This window comes from Podarcis raffonei, chromosome 14, assembly GCF_027172205.1.
Source record: "Podarcis raffonei isolate rPodRaf1 chromosome 14, rPodRaf1.pri, whole genome shotgun sequence".
Taxonomy (NCBI): Eukaryota; Metazoa; Chordata; class Lepidosauria; order Squamata; family Lacertidae; genus Podarcis; species Podarcis raffonei.
In genome coordinates, this window is record NC_070615.1 from 25,432,132 (window position 1) to 25,444,104 (window position 11,973).

General features: G+C 45.8%; 1 protein-coding gene across 6 annotated transcripts in view; it reads right to left on the reverse strand.

The window, feature by feature from the left end:
- Window positions 1-8,456, reverse strand: part of MEGF11 (multiple EGF like domains 11) — a 339,136-nt gene extending 330,680 nt beyond the window's left edge. For 3 of the 6 annotated variants that reach the window (XM_053365792.1, XM_053365790.1, XM_053365788.1), the window contains exon 1: window positions 8,239-8,453. The gene's annotated coding sequence lies outside the window, so the exon portion shown is untranslated. Of the gene's footprint in view, window positions 1-6,771; window positions 7,097-8,238 lie in introns of those variants that run through there. The other 3 variants (XM_053365791.1, XM_053365789.1, XM_053365793.1) reach the window with 3 other exon arrangements.
- Window positions 8,457-11,973: the final 3,517 nt, after the last annotated feature.

Here is an 11,973-nt window from a genome sequence, read left to right on the forward strand (position 1 = left end):
TTTCTGGTGGCAGCAATTAATGTTTGTTTGTTTTTATCAGATCTACAGATTTTCCTAGAAACATGGTTCTTCTTCAGGCTTAAATAACTCAGGATTGAACTCAGCCACTTCCAGGCTGCTGCTATTTTACAGATGAAATTCAGTGATGTATCAATGCATTTGGGTTGTACAATTAAAGTGAATGTGGTCTTCTTGCAAAACAATCCCACTTCCACACAAAAAAACCAACCAGTCTTCTTTCTGTAAGGAAAGTAATAGGGAAATGTACCGGAAAACGTGGGAGAAGAATTGCTTGACATGGCATAGTATAACCTTCGCGCAAACAATTCAGAATGAATGCTCCGTAAACATCAGGCATTGTTTAACCTCTGCACAAACTTTGTGAAAACAGGTTAAGCATGAATGCTCAAAAATGTGGCAAGTCATCAACATGTCATCAGTTATAGACAGTCTTGTCAACCATACACCTTTCAGTCTATCCTATTCTTAATTGCTTTAAAAAGACTCTGTATTCACTTTTTGCATGTGGCTTTTATTATATCATTTAATTTTAATATGCTGAGCAATTAAACAAAACAAATTTCTATTATTCTTTTCAAAGATGTCCCTAAAACTGTTTGACTTTTTGTACATAATTAAAGCAATTGAGCAATAGTTCATAAAACATGTGATGTACAGTAGTGGGAAATGATGATATTTTATACTTTTAAAAAAGCTTGACTTAAGTTACCTTCAACTGATACAAAGAAGTGTTTTAAAAATGGCTGGAGTGTGAATTGTAACTTCCCTGTCCACATGTACCACCCAGTGGGATGAACAGAACATCTTTAAAAAATAAAAAAGGCAAAAACCCACAGCGTGGAAAGTCAACTGCAATTCCATGTGTATCTGACAGAAAAAGAGCAATGGCTGTGCCCCCACACCATCTTAGAAATAAATTTGGAATGTTTCTAGATCTCAAAGTCCAGCACAAAAGGGAAAGCCACCAGCACAGAACTAATGAAAGACTAAAAGGTGCCTCTACTTCCATTTGAAAACAGCAAGAAGAGAGTTTAGACCACGATGCAGATCCAAATAGATGTTCTGCTCTGGTACCTAAAAGAGGCCCAATTCAGTTTAGCGGAGGCTAGTCAACATTCAAGTGGAATCCCCAATGCCAATCAGACCGAGATGGGCATAGCATCCTTTGGAAAGAAGCTCTTATCCTTGCATACCAGAGGTGTACTCAGGGATTGGCGAAACCAGACCCCACCGGGAGCACAGGCCAGTGTGTATATGTGCAAAAACCACCTCTCGAACTATGGAATGTATGATGTGATTGCGACTGCTGTCATCGTGAGATCAAACACAGAAGCTGCCCTTCCTTCTTGTACCATGGCACCAAGGCATGCAATTTTTATTTTTTTGCCCTTCCTTCATGCCTCAAGCTCACTCTGGATGCTTTAAGTACTTGGGTCACATAAAATGTACTTTTTCTTTGGGGGTAGGAATTGATACAGCTCCTTGCCAGGGGTGTAAGGAACCCTAGGTACACCTCTGAATTAGACCGCAGTGATGATTGCAGAACACAGGTGGAAAGGAGACTAGGGCAACTTTAACCAACCTGGTTCCCTCCCAAGGTTTTGGAAAGCCACTCCCATGGGGCTGACCAAAGCTGCAGTCCGAAGCATCTGGAGGGCACCAGGTTGGCAAATGACAGAAAGAGGGCTTTTGAATTCACACTGATAAGGAATGGCACATCCACTAGGCCACCCACAAACTCAATGACCTTGACAAGGTCAGTGCCCTTTAGAGTTATCTGCCTTGGAAGCAGAGGATTTCACCTCCCCATCCCAGATTTCCATTCAAGATTAAGCGCATGCCAACATTTCCTCTCTCCCTGACACCCCTTTCTTCCACTAAAAGTATTAGTCAGTTACATTCCTACGCCATCCATTCTCTATGGCACTCAGCATACAGCAACATGTTTAATCTCTGCAAATGAGATTGGGCCAGTCACTGTTTTTAGGAAGCTTCAGGCAGATAACTAACTATAAAAAAGCATTTAAGGCCACCCTGCACTTCAGAGAAATTTCTGACCACCCCAAAGCTGAGTACAACATGAGACCCTCCAACACATACCCCAAATCCTCTAGCAAGTCAAGAAGCATTGGGAATGTAGGGGGACATCCTTCACACATCCATCAGACCATTGGTCAATTGAGCTCAGTACGGTCTACACTGACCGGCAGCAGCTCTCCAGGGCTTCAGACAAGAGCATTGTCTGTCCCCCGGTGCCAAGAAATACCAAGCGCTCTGCCATCAAGTACAGCCCAACACCATCCTGGACCCCAAAATGAGAGGCCACAGCATGGTAGCAAGGAGAAGTTCAAAATTACCTGGGTGCAAGGTGCATTTTGCTACCGGAGCAGGTCCAATTGCAACTACGTGGAGATTTCTGGGCGCCACGCTGGCAACCACACTTTGAAAACCTCTGCCATAGTCCATAGTTAATTCCATTTCCACTGTGTGTGCTTCTCCTCCTTGCATACTGGGATAAGTGAATAGTTAAGAGCAAGCTACAGTCAAGAAATGTAGTTGAGATCATAGTATTGTAGCGCAACTCCCTGGTGAATATACATTCTTTCATAGCGCAACTCTAGCCCAACTCCCCGGTGAATAGACATTCTTCCATGGCAACCGCAAACCTAGGTTTAAGGTGCCATTTGGCATCTAGCTTAAATATCTGAGTTTCTAACACCGGCAAGGAGGCTCTACGAACAGCAAATCTGAACTAAGGACACAGCTCCAAGGACTGTTCAAATTGCAGGCTGTGATTAATTCAGACACTTTAGCAGGAAAAGTTGCCCGTCACATGGCTGGAAGCTACTCAGACCTTATGCAGAGTCCTCTCTACAGGTGAGGAGCTTGTAGATTTCTAGTTGTTGCTGGACTCTGCATTCAGAGCAGCGATCAAGGCTGATGGGGAGATGAAGCTCATCAAACATGTGGAGAGCCACACATTTTCCTGTTCTGCACTCACAGTATGAAACTGGGAAGGAGGGGGTGAAGAAACGGATACATGGGAGGGGCCTCGGCAAAGTCAACGCAGCCTAAATAGTAATGATCTAATTACAATGGAAAAGTGGTTTAATTCATTACATTTGACAGAGCTTTAAAATGCGGCAGATGTCTTAGTGTTCATCGGCCACGCCAGATAGCTTGCAACAAATTGACCTGAAAAACAGGAAGCAACTGAGAAACAAGTTTGTACTTCCACACCTGGAATTGCAAAGACCAGAGAGAAGCTGAGAAGAAGCTGGAGAGACTTCCAAGGCAACCAGGTTCCTCTAGCTGTGGCCCCGGCTAGCTCCTCCCCCAGCATGCAAGATGCAATAACTTTCAAATTTACCGTATTTTTTGCTCCATAACACTCACTTTTTTCCTCCTAGAAAGTAAGGGGAAATTTCTGTGCGTGTTATGGAGCGAATGCCTACGGATGGCGGGGGGGATCTGCTGCAGTCGTGAGCAGAGGTTCCATGGTTCCCCTTCCTTCCCTCCTCCGTGGCTTGCTTTGCTCGCTTTGAAACAGCAACGCGGGAGAAGAGCCACTGAGTGGGGAGAAGAGAAGGACAGAGAGCCTGGTTACAAAGCACGGATCCACATGGATCCTCAGGATTTTTGCACTGGGTCACCCCAAATTCACCATCAGATCACATAGCATGTCCATGGCTACAGCTTGCACCAAAAAAATAATGCACCCACTGTTGCCTGGGGCCACAGTGGTGCAAAAACATGGTTACAAAGCATGGATCTGCATGGGTCCTCAGGATTTTTGCATTTGGCTACCCCAAACTCACCGTCAGATCACATGTCTGTAGCCACAGCATGAACCACAAAAATCATACATCCACTGTTTTGTTTAGAATATTTTTTTTCTTGTTTTTCTCCTCTAAAAACTATGTGCGTGTTATGGTTGGGTGCGTGTTATAGAGCGAAAAATACGGTAATCTGGATTTGATGGGAAGACTGTCTGCAAGGGGGGGCTCCAAAGCACAGTGGTACCTCGGGTTAATTACTTAATTCGTTCCGGAGGTCTGTTCTTAACCTGAAACTGTTCTTAACCTGAAGCACCACTTTAGCTAATGGGGCCTCCCGCTGCCACTGCACCGCCGGAGCACGATTTCTGTTCTTATCCTGAAGCAAAGTTCTTAATCTGAAGCACTATTTCTGGGTTAGCAGAGTCTGTAACCTGAAGCGTATGTAACCCGAGGTACCACTGTACCTTTTGCATAAGGGGCTACCGAAAGCCTATGGTCAGGTCCACCACATGCCTCACATGCATGCAGAGAGGGCAGACTTCAGGCTTGCAGGACCAGCTTCTCTCTTTTTTATACCATAAAGTCCACCAGCCTGAGCCAGGTGCAAAATAGCAGCTCAAGCAGGGCAGACTTACAATAAGAATCCAGGCACAGGGTCTGCCCAGGAATCCGTGATCAGCACCAGCAACCAAAAACGAACATTCTTCCATGTGAATTTCAGGAACTTTTTAGCTGATGCTATTGTTAGACAACTGGGAGTCAGAAATCTACTGCAGATCAACGAGAGATGTCCATCAACCTTCTGACCTACAGTACAAGACAACAGAAGGAAAAGTTTCCGGAGGGGGGGTGCCCATCCTGCCTTAACCATCATAGTCCATGGCTGGCGTGGTGCAGCGAAGTTCTGGCTTGCCCACACTACAAGGAAGCCTGGAGGTACCTGCTCACTTTGTAATTCCACACTACAGTGGTACCTCGGGTTACATACGCTTCAGGTTACATACACTTCAGGTTACAGACTCCGCTAACCCAGAAATAGTGCTTCAGGTTAAGAACTTTGCTTCAGGATAAGAACAGAAATCGGGCTCTGGCGGCGCGGCGGCAGCAGGAGGCCCCATTAGCTAAAGTGGTGCTTCAGGTTAAGAACAGTTTCAGGTTAAGAACGGACCTCCGAAACGAATTAAGTACTTAACCTGAGGTATCACTGTATTTAAAGCTCTGGTATTCTGGCCAAACACACACAGGGAAAGTGTACCCAACTCACAGCTTTCATCATACGAATTAGCCCAGCTATAAGAAGCAACTGAGCTATACAGGACTGCTACCATTTGAGAAGCCGCCCCAGAGATTTTGAGAGCTCTGAAGCCAGAAGTAGCAATTATGTAGGAATATTCAGCAAGCAGCCTTTCTCCCACACCCTTTTGCCTCCTTCTGACTTCTTCTTTTTTTCAAAGCAACCTAGGAGCACTCTAAATATTATATTTAAAAACAGCAGCTCAAGCCACAGCCAGACACTCATTTTGTAGCAGCAAAGGCATGGGAACAATTTCACACATTTAGATGAGAGGTTAGGAGGAGCTGTGCTCCTAACAGAGAACGGCAGTTTGTGCAAACGGCTTTTAAAAGCTCGATTCAGAATTCCATTAGGAACTGCCTACTTTCAAGGAATCATAATTTTGCTGAGTAGCACATTTGCTTTAAGACATAGAACGATAATGGTCGCTTAAAGCATAATGAAGACAAATTTGTACAACAAGCCCATTTGGGCTTTGTGTGTGTGGCTTTTGTTTTAGAAGTAGCTGAAAATGTCCCCGAGTGAAGCAGGTGGGTGTTCAGAAAAAGAAAAGAAAAACTATTATTTGCTTTCCACCTTTGTATCACCAAAATCTCTTAAAACTTATTTAAATTTATAAAACAGCATTCAGCTATCTGATTTTCCCCGGGGCAATCAAAACCATCACATTCCATTCCATTCTGAAATATAGGGAGACAAAAATTGCTGCCTCCAATCTATTTGCAAAGTTAATCTCTGAATGTGAACAAAAGATGAGCAAACAACTTTCACAAAGCACCTTTGCGAAAAAGTTAGTAGGGAGTGCTTTTTTGGGGTGGGGAGGGGGTAAATGAAACTTGCATTTTGAAGTACAGCCTCTTATATCCAGGAGAGATGCAAGGAGGAAGAAAAACCTCAGAGGTACATAATAGACCCCACTTTCACCTGCCTACCATCAGAATCGTCTGCTCCATAAATTACTTATCCGTGCTAATATCCAACTACACAGCAGGTGAACGGCACTCAACATGCAACACATTCCTTCCAACTCAATACGACAAAGCTTCCATCGATGCATTCGCTCCATTGATTTCTCCGCTAATATACACTTTTGATGGTGATACAGTCCCATAAGAAGACTTAAACATGCCCCATGCATAAGATCGCAAGCTTCATCTAACTAGCATCATCTAGTCACTGAAAGTAAAATACAGCTCCATATCCAGAGATGGGCAAATCAAGCCCGACTATCATACAACAGGGATTGAGTGCGGGTGGCGGGGGCAAAGGTTTGTGTGATCTTGAGTAGGCACTCTTATCTCCCCCCCCCAAAGAAACAGCAAACCAACGAAAGCATACCATCTCCTTTGTGCCAAGAGGTTTCACTGCAAGGAATTAAGCCTCACAAGTTAGCGCTCTTCCTGGGACATCCAGGGAAGTCCGTGGGAGTTCCGTCTACATTTGTGGGACTATCCTTGCTGGAAACAAACCAAAGGCATAGACATGCAGGCTCAAGTGATTTCGCTGACCTAGTTCACTTCTAAGTGCAACTCTCCCCACTCTACCTCCAGCTTTGGGAACTGGGCTGGTGATCTTTCCCCCCTTCAAGAGTTCAGGATGCAAGCAGCTGCCTTCCTACAGCTGTCAAAAGCAAAGGGGCAGCGGGGTGAAAAAAAGTTAAATCAAGAGTTTCCTTACGTCTTTGGCTGGCTGCCTCGAGAAATCCTTTTGCATCATCCTCCACCACAGCTCCAGAGCAGACTTCAAGGAGAGCCTCGTTAAAGGGGGGGGGGATCAGTTTCGAAATGGATCCCTCTTGCTACGTCAACAGCCCTCCTCTCCCTCAAAACCGGCTTCGCTCTCTCTCAGCTGCCACCTTGCAAGTAACACGTTAATAGATTATTGCAATCAACTACTGCAAAAGGGAAGGGAAAAAACCACCCAAAGAGAGAGGCTATCGTTCCTCCCAGATATGAGCTATGCTCTGCAGGCTTGAAGAGGCAGCAGGCTGGGTTTGGACAGGCTCCAGCCAGCAAGCTCCAATTTGCCAAGACCCCCGCCTCCTCCCCTTTTCCATCAGTATTGCCACCCAATTCCCCCCTCCCCACCAAAGGCCTGGCCCGCAATGTCCCTCCCACTCAGTCACCCCCAGGGAAACCCCATTCATCAAGCGCTAGGGCTGATGCGTGGAGTGAATGTGGAGCAGGGAAAAACTGCAGGGCTTTGGAGCATGTTGGAGTGGCGGGTTGGGGGGGTGAGAGATCAGAAGTTGATCTTTAACTAGCAGCAAGAATATTGTGAGATGCAAAGGGGGGTCGTTGAAACTGTTCTTTTGCATACAGGGAAAGACACAATTTTCTGGAAAGCTAAAACCCATCTCACACATATCCCCAAAGCTGTTTTTTTTTGGGGGGGGGTCCTTGGGAGCAGACCTAGGACTGGGATGAATGGAATAGGGGAGCGGTCTTCTGGATGGGAGAAAAGAGGGGCTTCTCTCCCCCACACACACACACTTTGCATCCTTATGTTATGCTTAGGGTTGGGGGGTATGCCACAGGAGAAATAGCCAACTCTATCCTCGAATTCCTGGTAAACAGGATTACATTCCCGCACACGAAACGAAGACCCTAGTGCAGAAAACGTGCTGCCTAGTGAGAGGGGCTCGCCCTGCACCATCGACCGACGAGTTATCCTGTTGGCCACGTACGCTTCCACAGAGAGAGAAAGAGGGGGGCAAGGGGAAAGATTTTTGGCTTCTTGCTCGCGGTCAGTCACACAAATACAGTAGCTTGCAAGAAAAGCAGCCCTCATAGGGGCTAGGAACTTGGAAACCAGTTGGGGGCGGGACTCCCTAACTATTTCCCCACAAACACGCTCTCCGCCCCGGAGAGCGATATAACCCTATTGTCCTTGGGGTGAGGGGAGGGGGGGCGCAGCAAAGGACCCACAGCCGTCGACATCCAGCAACTGCCCCACTCGCCCCTCAAACGCCGAGCGACCACCCGGAGGCAGCCATGGCGCCTAGCCTGCCCAGCGCACGCAGAGAGGAGGCGAGAGGAACGGAAGTCTGCATGCGCTCAGGAGCACGCTTGTTGTTCGCGTCCTCCTTCGCCGGGTGCCGGAGCGGAGCAGCAGCGACGCCAAGCCCGCCTCGGCGGCACCTACCTGAGGAGAAGAGAGCGTCTGCCTGGAGCGGAGGAGGCGGCCGGGAGAGAGGAGCCGCAGCCCGGGCTGGGACCGGCTCGCTGGCTCGCTGGCTGGCCGGGGCTCCGCGCTCCTTCCCGGCGGCTCTTTGGCTCTGTTGGGAAAGTTGCCGCGGCCGCACGAGCGCCTTAAACCCGCCTCTCAGCAAGACGGGGCGGCCCGGAGGGCGGAGACTCAGAGCCGGACCTCCCCTCCGCCCCGCCCCCACGGGAGGCGAGGGGACGCCAGGCTCCGGCGCCTCTGAGCAAGTGCAGAGCGCCTCTTTCTCCCAACCGGCCAGCAACCCCCACAGCAAAACCTTCTGGGATCGGCGGCGGGATATTCTTAGACGTTGGCTGGGTCCCCGCCTGCTGGCTGCTTCTGCGTTGGGAGTCGAGAAGAGAAAGCGGAGCGCCTCTGAGCATGTGCAGAGTGCATTTCCGGTCCCGCTGGGCAGTAACCTCGCAGCACAACCCTGATGATGATGATGATGATGCTAATGTAAACCTCGCGGGCAGGGCCTCAGAATGACGAGAGGTCCACCCTACCGACCGAGCAGAAACGCGGCCCATGTTTTTTTTTCCGGGGGGTGTGTGTCAGCATCTTTCCTGCACGTGTCAAGGTTCACGGGGTAGCTAAATGCAGCTTGGATATGTATGAAGCCTCCTCGGAAAGGGGCAGTCTACCCCAGAATTTCAGGTACTGCTGGGGAAAGCGGGGCACCTGGCCGGCTCTGTTGGAAACGGGGCGAGGGGGTGCCGTCAGGGCAGGACTTTGGGGTCAGAAGTCCATGACCCCGTTCATCGGAACAAGCAGGACCCACACGATACACAGCAGGGCTAGGGGACCAAATTTTGGAGGACGTAAAGCAATACGCATCCCCATCCAAACAGCCGCCTCCACCCCAGTAAGACTATTGGGTTGTAGCCAACGCTTGGCCTACTCAGAGTAGACCAATTGAAATCAATGGGCATGCAGTCCTGACCAGTCTACTCGAAAGGAAGTCCTGTTGCATTCAACGAAGCTTATGCCCAGGTAAGCAGGGTTAGAATTGCACTTGCATCCATTCATTTCACTGGGTCTACTCTGAGTAGAAGTAATGTTGGATGCAGCCTTTACCCCTTGGATGCCTCTTCAGTCTGAACCAATACTGTTGCAGGTGCCACACAGCACTTTTTCTGCACTTGTAATAAACATTTTAGGGTGGCAGCAGCTACACTTTGGAACTCCCTGCCTATTAAGCAGGCACCTTCACTCATTCTTTTTGGGTCCTGCTGTAAGCAATTTTGTTTAGGCAAGCATGTTAAACCTATTTCATCTCTTCCTAGCTACTGTTGGTTTTTATCATCTTTTGGGTGTTTTTAAACACTTGCTTTTAGCAGTTTTTAAATCAAGAATTTCAATGGTTTATTCCATATTTTTGTAAACTAGTAAGATATTTTCTTGCAATCAAGCAGTATATAAATTTTGTTAAACAAACAAGCCCACCAGACTGTGTACATGTAATTCATTTAAAGCACATTTTTTACCCTAAAGAATCCAGGGAATTGTAGTTTTGATCGGGTTCCGGAAACTGTAACTGTGTGTGTGTGTGTGTGTGTGTGTGTGTGTGTGTGTATATCTGTGTGTGTGTGTGTGTGTATTCATTCAGCAAGGTCTGGCCCTAACCAGCACCCTGGATGGAGGGCTGCTTGGAAAACCACCATATCTGCCAACTTTCAATTGCATGACAGACGAAAAGGCAGGATATCAATCTACTAAATAAATAGGATACAAATTCAGCAGTCAGCATTACCTGAATTTGCTATCAACCACTTGCGTCAAGACAAGAGCAGAGGATTATATGCACGTTTGCAGCTGCTGCTGGCTTCTGGTCCACTTTTCTATGAAAACCCATTTCCATAATCCCTTTGTCACTACAGAAAACTATTTCCCTGCCTTCCTCATCACGCAAGGTTGCAGCAACCTCTGCCACGTATCTGCCTAACACTGCTACTGCCCCATACATTTCAGCACGGGGGTAGTGCATTCTCACATCAGTTTTATGCTCAGCACGCTGGTCTATTTTTAATTATTTTCTCCTCTTTTTTTTTTAACAAACCTCTTATTAACTCACAACATTAATAATAAATTAGCAATTGTTGATTAAATTAGGGGATGATTGAACGCCATTGCATATTGATTGAAATTTAGCAATGGCTTTATTGAATAAATAAGAATAAACTTAATTGCTTTTTTATTATTTGCTTAAGAATATTAAAAACAAATGAAGACCTACAGCAACAACAAAGTCGTGATTTGTGTATTTCCGTCTTAAGTTACTTACATCCTGCCCTAGAAGAAGATGACCACCACCAAGGCAGGGAGGCTGCTGTTTGTTTGTTTGTTTTTAATTATTTAAAGTGTTTATATCATTCCTTTCCACTAAGAAAGAGATCCAATGATTTTGGCAAACAAAATCAGTTCCAAATAATAAAAACACTTGAAATCATATTTTAATCCAAAATGTATAAGATATTGTTGGAATGGCATACAAAAGATGAGGAAGTTAAATCAGTTATGATAAAATGGGCCAGAGATATTGGTTATAATATACAATTTAACGACTGGATAAAACTATGGAATGAAAGTATTAAATTTACTGCATGTACTGCACTAAAGGAAAATGTTATGAAAATGATATACAGATGGTATATTACACCAGTAAAACTTGCAAAAATGTACAAAACATGTAAGAAGTGTTGGAAATGTAAAGAAAAAGATGGTACATTTTATCATATGTGGTGGGAATGTAAGAAAGTGAAAAGCTTCTGGGGGTTGATATATATTGAGCTGAAAAAAATGTTGAAATATACATTTGTTAAGAAACCAGAGGCTTTTCTTTTAGGAATTGTTGGTAATGAAATAAATAGAAAGGACCACAAACTTTTCCAATATGCAGTAACAGCGGCAAGAATACTACTGGCCCAGAAATGGAAACAAGAACAAATACCAACGTTGGAGGAGTGGAGAATGAAGCTGATGGACTATGCAGAACTTGATAAACTGACTGGGAAGATCAGATATCTACGAGATCAAAAGTTAACCGAGGACTGGGGGAAATTGGTTGAATATTGGGAATGTATAAGTGATAATGCAATAACGCTAGTGGCATTTAGAGAAGCTTTGTAACAGAATAAGAAATATTGTAAAAAGGCAAAATAGAAGTGGGGGGTAGGTATAAAGACAATAGTAAAATTTGGAAATGTGTAATTAAAGAAGTTTGAATTTGGATGATTGGCAGAGAAGCTGAAGGAAGTCAAAAATGGCAAAAATGGAAAATTTAACAGAAATCATATTTTAAACCCCCACCAAACCATAAAAGACCCATTAAAAATAAAGAAGCAGGGAATCAAACAGACACACAATGGCACTCATTAAAAGGCATATCAAAGAGTCAGCTACACACAATCTTAGGAGAGCCATGATTCATCCAGCTCCATCATCAGGACATCAGCTTTTTCATGCAGCAGGTCCCAGGTTCAATCCTCAGCATCTCCAAGTAGGACAGGGAAAGACTCTGGAGAGGTGCTGCCAGTCAATGCACAGAAGCCTTCGCCCACCTGCTGCCCTTCACATGTGTTGGTGCAACTCAGGTCATCCCTGACCCTTCAAAATTCTGGCTGGGGCTGATGGGAGTTCAAAAGATCTGGGAGGCACCAATCCTGGGTTTCAACA